Source organism: Neopelma chrysocephalum, unplaced genomic scaffold (assembly GCF_003984885.1).
Source record: "Neopelma chrysocephalum unplaced genomic scaffold, ASM398488v2 Primary Assembly neopelma1_138, whole genome shotgun sequence".
Lineage (NCBI taxonomy): Eukaryota > Metazoa > Chordata > Aves > Passeriformes > Pipridae > Neopelma > Neopelma chrysocephalum.
Genome location: NW_020897800.1, coordinates 563,582 through 575,766, shown reverse-complemented (window position 1 = coordinate 575,766; position 12,185 = coordinate 563,582). Strand labels below are relative to the sequence as shown.

Genomic DNA, 12,185 nt, shown 5'->3' with positions numbered 1-12,185 from the left:
TGGAATGGGATGGGATGGGATGGTGTGGAATGGAATGGGATGGGATGGGATGGTGTGGGATGGGATGGGATGGGATGGTGTGGGATGGAGCAGGCTGAGCACAGCCACCAAAATAATGTCACAGCCGTGGGTTGAGCACCTCTTGTCAAATGATCCTCAGATTATCCTTCTTCCTCCCCAGGCAGTTCAGTGGCCTTGCCAGTGTGCTGCTGCCTGGGCTCCAGGAAAATCCAGGGAGCTCTGGGGCAAGGAAGGGCAAAATTAATTTGACTTCTGGAACCCAAAGAGCGGGAAGGCTGCGGTAGGGGCAGCCTGCTCCTGGAAAGGAACAGTAATTCAGTGGGAAACATCTCAGGTTTTGTTCCTTTTGATGAATTCTCTGAATTGTGTGTCTAATTGTGCTCAGTTATCCCTGCCCTGCGCGGGTGGGTTCCCGGTTTCCAGGCAGGGATGTACATTGATTTCTTTCACAGGCCTTGAGACAAAAGTAATTCATAAAGGACGAGGACCTTTGCTCTGCTGTCAGTGTGAGGGGGTTGCATTTCAATGTCTGTATTGTTGGCAGCCTTTACATTGATTCAGTCTGAAACCTGAATGAGAAATCAGTGTGTTCTTGTGTGGACATGTTTCAACTGAATTATTAAATGAAGTGACTGACTCTTCTCTCTGAATTAAACCAGAAGAAAAACTGCAATTAACTGTTTCATTGACTGGGGAGAAGCAGCAAAATTGATGTGAGACATTGCCCTCATAGATTTTTCTTGCCTGTATTGTGGAAGTGGGGGTGAGCTTTTAGGGGGATGAGAGAGGAGAGCGCTGTGACAACTTTGTTCCCAGAAATACAAATGGTTTCAGTTCCTTCTTGTACCTCTCTTGCTTTATTTCTCCTTCCCTTGGTGAGGACCTGCTTCAGCCTTACTCTGCCAGGGCTTAGAAATCCCATCATGCTGCAATTTACCTTATCCCTGCTCTCCTGATGGTCCTCAGTGGCTTGTGAGGCAGGGAAGAGGCACAGAACTGCTTCTGGTTGGGATGTTTGCCTTATGAAACCTGTGTTCATTTTACATTTCAACATAACTGGCTTTTCCAGGAAGGTTCCAGCAAGTCTCAGGCACCAGGGGAAGGTCATTTGGTGACGCTGGCAGGTGTCCTGCACCCACGTGGGGCCAGCACCCAACAGCCTCTGCTGCCAGGGGTGCTAGAGGTGACAGGGAGATCCTTCCTTGGCACAGCTGCCTGCCCCTGGCACAGCTGGGAAAGGCCTTGTGTGAGTGTGGGAACTTGCAGGAGGGAAGCAGAATGTGGGGAATGCTCGGTGAGGGTCTGTGGGGCAGCCGAGCAGGACCCAGCTCAGGGATGGAGCAGCACTGCCCTGGGGGAGGTTTGTGGCAGAAGCTTCCATTTGTTGTGTGTTCTGGCCTCGTGTCTGTCCTTGAACAGATGGACAGTGACTCTGGGGGTGCTGTGAGCTGGGCAGAGTGACCTCAGCTGACCCCTCATCCTCCCCAGGGCCATAATCTCTGAGCCTTGGGCACAGGGTGTGGCTGGGATTAAGCAGAGATTATGTAGACAATCCCTGGGATCTGGAGTGCTGCCAGCTGTTTGCTCCAGAGGACGGTGCCGTGGTCGGAAGAGCAGGTGGTTGTTTTCTGTGCAGCACAAAATAATGTGCTTTTTGAGATCTGGGAACATGCTGCTCTGTACAGCTCTGCACGCAGAACTGCAGGATTGCATTTCCTTCCTGGTGTGTGCTGCCACACTGCAGTGCTCTGAGCCCCTTGGAGAGGGGAAAACAGGCATTTTATGCAGAATACCCAAGTTAGTCTCCTAATACAAAATTTTATTACCTACATAAGAGTGCATTTCTCACACCATGTGGCATCAGTAATGGATCCTGTTGGCTCCAGTGTAATACTTTTTAAATGTCCCGATTTTGCCTCTAAATATATAAATCATAGAGTCCCAGAATGGTTTGGGTTGGAAGGGACTTTAAAGCTCATCCCTTCCCACCCCCTGCCATGGGCAGGGACACCTTCCATTTTCCCAGGCTGCTCCAAGCCCCATCCAACCTGGCCTTGGACACTTCCAGGGATGGGGCAGCCACAGCTTCTCTGGGCAACCTGTGCCAGGGCCTCCCCACCCTCACAGTTATAACAGAATACATATATATAACTCCATGCCTAAAGTTCCATTAGGAATTCCTTGGGACTTCATGGGGTCCGTGGTGTTTTGGTGTGAGGCAGGGGTGGGAGGGACCTTGGTGTTTGCCTGATTTGAGGAGTGAGCAGAGAAAGGTTTTTTTTTTCCTTTGGTTTATTTTTCCCCCCTGTTCAGGCAGCCCAGCACACCTTGGGGAGCTGCTGCAGGCCCTGGGCTCTGATGAACAGCACCGAGGGGGCCCGAGGGAGCAGTGATGGCTCCAGCCCTGCAGCCTGAGACTGGTGACAGTCTCGTGTGGCACTGGGGGTCTGTTAAGCGTGTTCACATATCTCTGTCTTACACGTGGCAGCTCCTTGAACCTTATCAATTTTTAATGGTACTCCACTGTAATAAGAATATATGATCACTCGCTGGGCAGGAGAGGCTCAAATCCCTGCAAATGCAGGTTTTCTGGGAGGTTTCTGAGAGCAATATAGCAGGAGGCATTTAAGGCGTGCTGGTAGAAGAAGGTGAGCTATCCATCAACCACACAATCTTGGATTTGAGTCTTCTATTTAGATTAAACACGTTAAGAAAGATGGATGGTAAACGTATTTCAGCAGCATTGTCCCCAAACCAGAGCAGAATATAAAGAGTCTGGGAGAAGGATTCAATTACACTGGCAAATAGCTCGAGCAGGAGCTGGGTAGGAAGGGAGCTCGTAGGGCAGTGGGATGTGGATTTATGGAGTTCTGCAATAAAAACACAGTTTTCATTAAGCCCTCCCATTCCCATCACATTTGTACTCCATGGAGACACACCTGTGAGTAGGTTTAGATGGTGACTTCGTGCCACTGTACAGGTGTTGATGTGTGTGGTAGTTTATGTACACGAGTGGCATCCCAAATTCATGCTCCCACCAGCTTGGGAATTCGGTTTGACTGTGTTCTTGTTGGGAACTGCTGCTGTGCTGGTGCCTTTGGGTGACTGAGAGGTGATGTTGGTGTTCCCTGCCCTAAGTACACAGAATCTGGAGAGGGAGAAACCTGACCAAACCCTTTGATAATGTCAGTATTGGCTCACAGGGTGTATTCCTGAGGTGGTTTAGTGCTGCCAGGATGAGGAGGGTGGGTTTGCTGGTTGTGCCCAGAAAGCATCAAAAGAAATAAATGGGTTATTATCGGTGTGTAAGGGATGTGCTTGCAAAGGCCAAGGCAGGAGAGGTGACTGTGTTGCAGGGCTTTCTTGTATGGTTATTCAGTGCCCAAGACAAATATTAACAGCCAGTGGTATGTTCTGCCTCAATACCAGGTTCAGGGGAGTGGGGCTTGCCAGCAGTGCCATTGTGAGCCTGTTTTCCTGCAGTGTTCCTTGAGGTGTGCAATTACCTGGCTGATGGCGAGGGGTTTTCTTATCTTGACGTAACTGCAGGAGCTGAAACTTTGTTCTTTTCCTCTCAGTCTGGCACCTGGCAATTAAGGAACCGTGTGATGCCTGTGCTTTGATCTTTACCTGCTTCTGCAGTCCCTGGTGCTGCTGTGATTCCGAGAAGGGGAAGGATTGACCATTGCTGAGCCCGACAGCTCCTGTGGCACTTCACTGTCGGGGCAGAGAGTCCCTGGGTTTGTGTGCTCGTTGTGTTCCTCGTGTGCCAAACCTGCTAAATAAACCCCCAAAACCTGCTGGGGTGAACTCCCATCCTCAAAACACTCAGTTCTCTGCTGATGCCCCTCCTGGGGGGCATTAAAGTGCAGGGAAGGGTTAACACGATTTTGTTGTCAGTTGTGGTTCTTTTAATTGAAGATAAGTGATTTTTCTTTCCAAATTCTTGTTGCTGTTCTGCGTTCAGTTGTTTAGTCCACGTTTTGACAGATATGGAGAGCCAGGTAACAGCCCAGGATTGAATGCTGGGTGAGGTCAGGACTCAGTTAGGATGCAGGGAATGGGTGAGTAGCTGGTGTGGCTGTGATTCATCCCATGAGTTCCCTGTCCAGGGTTTTGTGCTCGAGACCTCCCTGCAGAACAAACACCTCCTATCAGCTCACGGGCTGCAGGACAAGAGGCCCCAGCAGGTTGCTGACACTTGCAAGCACATTCTGCTTTCTCTGGGGCTTTTTCACTTGGCTGTTTAACAAAAAACAACACAGAAGCTGAAAAACCCCAACCCACACACGCATTCGCCTGGGATTTCTCTCCTTCTGGAATTTGTTTGGATGCACTGCCTGTGAAGGAAACCTCAGCTCTGGGTCTTGCTCTGTTTCTGGGTTTTAGGCAGGGGTTGTGCCGAGGTTTTTTCCAAGAGGTTTGTGTTTAATTTCCTTATAGCTTTGAGTGACCTACGAGCTGAGTGCCTTGTGGGGCTGCCTCTGTGTGTGCTCCCAGACACCCTCCCTTGATTCTTTGGGTCGGGGGCATTTCCCAAGATGGCAATGTCAGGATAATCTCTCTTAAACACAATTTTAAATTAATATCTGTGGATTTCCAGTATCCTTTTTCCAACCTGTTTTTGGTCACTGGTTGCTGTGCAAGTCACGTAGTCACCGAAGTGAGAGGGACCTCCCAGTGCAGCCCCACAGCTTGGGACAGAGTTAGAGAAGGTGACTTGGATGATTTTGTAGCCATAGGAGCCAGCAAAATCCCTCCTGCGTTTTTTGTTGTGTCTGTGGCTTGTCAACCATTCAGAGTTTTCTTCTTCTTCCTCCAGGGTTGGTGTCCAGCCAACATTTAGGATATTTTTTTCACTTCATTGCCCAAATCTTTTCATTTCACACCATTCCCCGTGTGGTTTGGGTATGTTTGAGCATGTGCCACACTTGTGCTGTCAGGCCATGGTCACCACGCTGTGAAGCAGGTCCCAAACCTTCCCTCCAGTTCCTGGAGGTGGTAGAAAAAGTTGTGTAGGTCAGCTTGGAATCATCATGCTTGCAAGGAAAAAAATTAAAACTGACTTCAAAGGACAACTCTGACACGGTCAATTAATAATTAAAACAGTTTTTTAATGAGCTATGCAATTACCTGTGTGTCCCTGGAGATGATAGTTTATGGTATTATTGCTCAGTGCCCTTTCTTTAGTCATGGCAGATGACATCTGTAATTTAAAGCAGGCGAGACATTAAAGTGACAGAACTTTCATTAACCTTGTCTAAAGTTTGTTAATGACAAATGTCTCGTAAAAAAAGCTATTGTCAAAACAGCAGCTCAGTGCCAGGAGGAGCCTCAGATCCCGTGCCCTGGGGGGTTCTCGTTGGCCAAGGAGTGTGTGTGAACTCCTCCTGGTGTCCCCAGGGTGTTGTGTGCCCTGGTGTACAGGGATTGAGGGGGTACCTGCTTCTCTTCCCATCTTGGAGTCCTTGAACCATGAGCAACTTTCTGGGAAGGGGATTGAGCACAGGGAAGGTGGGGAGAGGTGCCTTACCAAGGAGTTTGCTTTTGAAAAGGATAAGTCGGATCCATTTCCATCTGGAAATGGAATTTTTGCAGCGGCATGTCAGTGAAGACACTGCAGGAAAAAAAAACACATTTTGTTTGGCATTCTCGTGGTCTCTTACACAGAACAGGTAGGAAGTGCCTTGTTAAGTTATTGATTACCTCCAGATGAACTTCCAGGAGTTTATAGCAGCACACTGTGCCCTCAGACTTTGTTAAACTGGATTAATTTTTGCTTCTGATCCTGTGAGACTCCCAGACCTATTAATATTGACTGCAGCGTTCCGGGAGCGTCCTTCTGGCAGAGCAGCTCGGCCGGGGGATCGCGAGGCCTGGGCTGCATCTGCCCGCCAGGAATGTGGTTTCCCCTCTCAAGTGAACAATGAGGAATGTAAATGCCTGTGCGAGGGTAACACGGCATTTCATGCCTTTGTTTGTTGTGGCAAATTGGATTTAAAGCACTCGCTCCTGTGAGAGGGTTTTATGTGCCCTGAAGAAAGGATTTGCTATAGTGGCTGGGGCTGCTCCAATCACCAGGTGTGTGCATACACACACACACATATATATATATATATCATCTTTGTGTATGTGGGGAAGGCATGTGCAAGATTTGCTGATGTTCCAGTGTCTCAGCTTGGTCAGAATTTGGGATGCAGGTTGCTTGAGCAGGAGTCATCCCTAATCCCGGTGTCTCCTGCTGGTTTCAGTGTGGAGTTCCAGTTGGTCCTTCATTAGCACTGGATTTAAATCTAATCTAATTTGGGAAGGAAACAAAACACGGTGATGTTAATAGCATAGTTATAACTGGGGCAGGCTCTTCATTCCATGTTCTCTTCAATTTTGCAGTGAATAATTGTCCAGTAGAAAAAGTTCCTTGGATGAAGGGTGCTCCCTTAGGAGGATGTCACTGTGTGGCTTCTTACCAGTGTCAGTGTTCTGATGCATCCGAGGCAATCCTTTGGTTTCCCTTAGAAATTCCACTTGCTCCTGTAAGCCACCACTTCTTAATAAAGACAGGACAGAACACAGCAGACCCTGCGGATTACTGTCACTGAGCTGCAGAGAGAAAGGGCAGTGGGGATGCCGCGGGCAGCATCATTATTAGTGGATTTTGGAGGCAACTTAGATTATTTACAGCCTTGTTCACCTGTCTGGTGATCCCAGAAATGCTGCTGGAGCCTCTCTACACCTCCAAGATGAAACAGCAGGTCCCGCGTGGCCGCTCTGCCCGTCCTCCCTGTGCAGGTACTGAACCTTGGAGGGATTAGTCAACTCAAGCAGCAACAGAGGTGCTGAAAAGAGATGGGGAATAGCTATTATGTCTGTTTATCTAAGTAAGACATAATGTGAATTCCCCAGATGGATGTATCGTGTTGCCAAATTTTTGTCTACAAATTGCTAAAAACCGGTTATGCAGGCACGTTTGCAAATGCACACGGCTCTGGGGAACCCACTTTTGTGTGAAATAGCCCATTAATTTGAACAAAATGTTTTAAATAGTTTTAGATGATTCTTTCTGGAAGCTCCGTTGCTCCCACGTAGCGAGGAGCCCCTGAGCAGATGTGCCCGTGCTGCTCCCCTCCAACGGGGATGGGCTCGAGAGGGGCTTCAGCTTTTGGGTCTCTGAGTCTCCTTGCTCTGGGCTGGGGTCGAGTGTGCCCCATCTGCTCCTGGCAGACAGTCAGCAACAGCCTTTAAACCAGCCGTGGCTGCCTCGAGCAGCCTGCTTTGGTGTTTAACTTCTCTGTAGCTGCAGAAACATTCCCCGCTGGGGTTTTACCTGTCGCAGCCTGCCGGGCCCGTGGCGTGTGTGCAGAAGGATGTGTTTTCTTTCCTTCACAGCTGCCTCTCAGGTGTTTGAAGGGTGTTCTCCTCTCTGCTCAGCTTGGTTCTCTCAGTCTTTCAGCACAGGTTGTGTGTTTCAGAGAGCCCACACCTGCAGTGACCAGCCCGGGCACGGTGCCTGGTTGTGCCTGCTCTTGCCAGGTTGGTTCCCAGCCCATGGTGCCCCTTCACTGCAGGGGCCCACTGGTGCTGGGACCCAGGAGAGATGGGTGACCACGTCTCTCACTCCTTCAGCTGATCCCCCAACCTGTGGTGAAGTCTGAGTGGCTGTTCCAGCACCCCTTGGTTAACAAGGATGGCTTTGTGTGAGGGGTGAGGAGGTGGCTGGTTTGGCTTGGCTTGGCAGGATGGTGGGATGCTCACTGGGTGCCTCCTTTTATTCCTGGCTGGTTCCAGCATGGTTTCATGGCAGATGGTTCAGCTTTGCCAGTCTAGAGGAAGGCTAAAATAGGAACAAGTTTGTTTTTAAAGACGGCAAAATAACCGGTGCACGGCAAACTTGTGATTATTGTGGTGTTTCTTGGTGCTTTACAGCACAAAAATATCAAATGCTGTATGGTTCAGGGCTGAGGGTGCTGGGTGAAGCAAGGTTAAGCAGCATCTCACACCTTCCACTTCATATCTCATTATTCATTGCTAATAGAAGCCTGGACCATCTGTCTCTGCAGAGAACATTTGGATGTGACAGGCATAGGAGATGTTACAAAACTTTCTCTGGGAGCTGTTTGTTCTGCCGTGTTCTGCTCTCGGTGCCTCCCGCAGGGGACGAGGAATCCTCGCGCTCGGCGGCTGCTCAGGGACCCACCTGGGCTGCCCAGGTGTCCCTGTGTGTTCCTGAGGCTGTCAGGAGCTGTAGGCATTGCCTCCTTCCCTCTTAAACTCTGTTGACTCGCAGGCAGCCCCCAGAAAGGCTCTGAATTTTGGCCCTGTGTGAGCAGTGGTGCAGGGTGTCTATCCAAGGACGCAGGGCAGGAAGCAGAGTATCCAGTCAGGATTGCAGTAGAGTTGTGATCGTTAACTTTCATTGAGGACTTGCTGCAGGTCCTGCCCCTGTTCCATCCCTCCCTTTCAGTCCATTGGGATGGTGCCACCTGGATGCCTGGATGGGCTGAACTGAGGGATGGAGGCACGGGGTGTTTCCCTCCGTGCTGTAGCACACACAACACCCCTGAGAATGCCACCTTTTTTTTCTTCCCTACAGTTCTGCTGTAGGAATACTTAGAATATCAAATACCCACCTTCCCTGGGGGGAAAGAACTGCCGTGGGATTTTTTAATTCTTTAATGTTTTCTCTCAGCAGCACTGAGGGAAAATATCCACTTGGTTCCATCAGTTAAATTGTCGCTTGTGAAAGATTTAACAAATATCTTCTTTCCGTCTGTTTATCAGGCTCCTGAATTTAAGCAGTAACCAGAAAACCGAACAGAAAGGGTCCTGTTGAGTAAAAAGTCCCTTCTGTTGAGGTTTCAGTGGTCTTGGTGGCTGTGGTGCATTCCAGGTGTGTTTCCTCTCCCAGGAGGGAAATCAGGGGAGCCAAGCTGACCTTTCTGGGAGCTGTGTTAGTAACAGCAGCGTGCAGTTCTGGGCTCTGTTGGGAGCAAACCCACGGAGCCACAGAGCTGCTGGCAGCACAGGGGCTAGTTTTGTGTCCTCGTGGGTTCCAGTGTCCTGGAGCCCAAACAGCCACGAGCGGAGCAAGGCCAGAGCTGTGCTGTGACAGCCGTGTGTCTGCTGTTCCAGAGGACAGGGATCCATGGAAATGCTGAATAATTGAAGGCGAGAGTGCAGCAGGGAGACACTAAGGCTGGCTACTTAAGGAAGAGATGATGGATTCCTGCAGAGTCCCTTTTTCTCACTTTTTTGAAGGCGTTTTAGGGAGAGATTCTTCCTAAGGGGATTGAGGTCATCGCTCTTTCCTGTTTCAGACCTGGTGAATTGCCTCTCGGACACTTTATCTCGTGAATGACACGCTGTTCAGTCAGGGGGTTCTGCTGACAGCAGAACCAGGCGAGCACAGCCCGGGCTGTGAACATCAGCAGAATCGGAGGTGGAAGCACCTCTGTGCTGTTGGTGATTTAGTCATGGAATGTAAAGAATTTTCAACAGTAAATGCACCGGCTTTTGAAGTCTCTTTATCCTCTGCAGAGTTTTAACTTAGATGGCAATGGGATATCAGTATTCATTTTATAGAATTTTTTCCGGAAGATATTTTTCTTATTTTTTGCCAGCCTGACGTCGTTCGCATTCGGTTCTCCCGTTATCAATAACTGTGGGAGCAATCCGAGCAGAGTTTGCAGAAATTGCTTTGTCTGTGCTTTACTCCTCCAGTATTTATTGGCTGACACTCTAATGTGATTATTTCTCTGTGTCCCTGTAAAAGACACAGCTACCCCAAGATGCCAAATCTGCACTTTTCTTCTCCGGATGAATTTCTAGGAAAACTGTTTATTACAGGGACCTGATTTGAAAATTATTGCTTTGGAAGATGAAGATTATGCACTGCTGAATTTTTTTTATATTTATGAAAGGTAGATCTCAGCTATGTGATGGAACAGTAGGAATGTTGAAATTCTGGAATGATTTCATGTGGTTGCACTCACAGAGGATGGTGGGAGAGAGAAGTTTTTATAGGACAAGAAAGAAGTTGCTCAACTTGCCATCTGCAATGAATCTCGATTGGCAATACATGCCTTGGGGCAGAATATTTGGCCACTGAGCTGGAAAATTGTTATCAGTTGTGGCAAGGCTATTTTTGTTCAGTAACATCTGTGGAACACCGTTTCCTCAAACTTTCACTGTCTTTTGACAAGTCAGCCAGATGTGACTCACTTGAGCATATTGGGTGGAGAGGAAAAAACAAAGTGTTGTGTTTACCAGAAATGCAAACATGACCTTTTCGGGATGAAGGCAGCCTTTATTCCTGGCCCATGGAAGAGGCAATAAGAAAAGATGGATTTTCATCATCAGTATTAAACCTCTTTACAGCACAGTATTTTGGTCTGATGCTCTTGCAGAAATCATGTTGAACAGAGTTCTGCAAAAATCCAATTTTCTCTCCTCATTTTGGAGGGGAAAGGGAAGGGGGCTGATGGCTGTGTCCCAGTTCTCACCCTGCACATCACCTCCTGTCCTAGGCTCGGGTTTGGTGCTGCCTTGGGAAGCTGTTCTTGCCTGGAGATAGGGCTGATCTTTTCCATAGCATCTTGCCCTGGGAGCAGAGTGTTTCTGCCCAACTTGGAATTGCCAGGAACTCCTTTGGTTAAATTAGAGGTAGAGTTTAGTTTTCTCTCTCTGTCATGAATGACATGCCAAGGAGGCTCCCCCCTCTTTGCAAGATCCCGGAGCGAGGAAGCTGTTGAGCGTTTTTGGCTCCTTATGGGTGATGAAAGCGTCTCATCTTGGCTGTTTGGGTGTCTCAAGTGTGGAGGTTGTCTCGGTTTTGGAGCTGTTTTATCATCACTTGCCGGAGCTGGGGCTGGGATTGGGAGCTCTTCAGAGGCCCGTGGTGTGTGGGAGGGCCCTGCTGTCACCCCCTGAGCTCTGTGTGGGAGCAGGGCAGCTCCATCACCCCCATCACTGTGCTTTCCCGCCTGAGGTGCCGCCGCGTGGGAGTGGGAGCTTGACTGGAGGGCTCACAAACAGGGCTGGCTTCAGATCCGCTGCTGACTGCTGTCATCACAAGCAGATTTGTTTAAGTAACTTCCAAAATTTGCCAGGATAAGTCAACTCACAGCAAATGTATTCGTCGCTTCCTCCCGCCCCGGTGCGAGAGCTCGAGGAGGGGAGTGGACCCGGAGCGTGGGGCGGCACTTTGGGGAGGTTTGGGGCAGTTTTGGTAGCCCTGGTGTCGTGTTTGCTCCGTTGCAGGCTGCAGTGGAATTGCTGTAGGAGACTCTGCAAACCCAACAGTGTATTTTGCTGCACGAGGAACTTGGGGAATTAAGGGCATCTCATCCTCTAACACGGCTTAGTGAAAGCAAATAAGCCCCAAGGAAATATTACCTGCCAGGCTCCGGCTGGGGCATTAGAACAGGAGTCAGACCTTGACATTTGATGTCTCTGAAACAGGTTTTGGCTTAAATTCAGTTGTTTACTACTGCAGTCGGGAGCAGATTTGTTAGACAGGGCTAATTACATGTGCTTGTTCCAAAATCATTTGGAAACTGTAACATTTGTTGCTTTTCAAGCGCTTTAAAATATGCAAATATTTCATGCAATGAGGAGAGATGATTTTTGCAGGAAGCCACAAATGGCATTAAAGCCAAACGTGATTTTAGAGGTGGCCCAAAGCAAATCCACTGGGTCCCCTGAAAGGATGGGGAGGAGGAGGACGGGCAGGGTTCCCCACTCCTGATTGCAGGTGAGAACTGAGCAGGTGGAGCATTTGTTTGCTCTCCTTGGCTGGAATTTGTTGAACAAGTAGTGGGAAGATGACCAGGAAACATTTCCAGTTGCAGATGAAGTGGCACGTGGGGGTTTCTCGTGGGTGTGTTTCCCGTGATGTTGCTGTGCATCAGCTCTGGTGCCTCACGGAGCCAAGGCTGGCACTGCCTCCAGCAGCATTTCCCAGGCTCTGACCCCTCAGATTTGGGAATTCCTGGAATCACAATGTTTTAAATGTTTGTGGGTTTCTGATTAGGAAGCATTTGGCTCGTGCTGCTTGAATGTTGTGTGTGCTGAGGGGACCCACGATTTCCTTCCCCAGAGAGCACGAGCACAGCCTGACCCTCCCTGCTCTTGGCCTGTACAATTTTACAGAAATCTGGTGGATTTGG

General features: G+C 49.1%; 1 protein-coding gene across 9 annotated transcripts in view; it reads left to right on the top strand.

Annotated features, from left to right (window-relative positions):
• The window catches only part of CADM1 (cell adhesion molecule 1), a 137,749-nt gene that overhangs the window by 40,764 nt on the left and 84,800 nt on the right, over positions 1 to 12,185 (top strand). The gene's annotated exons all lie outside the window — the stretch shown is intronic.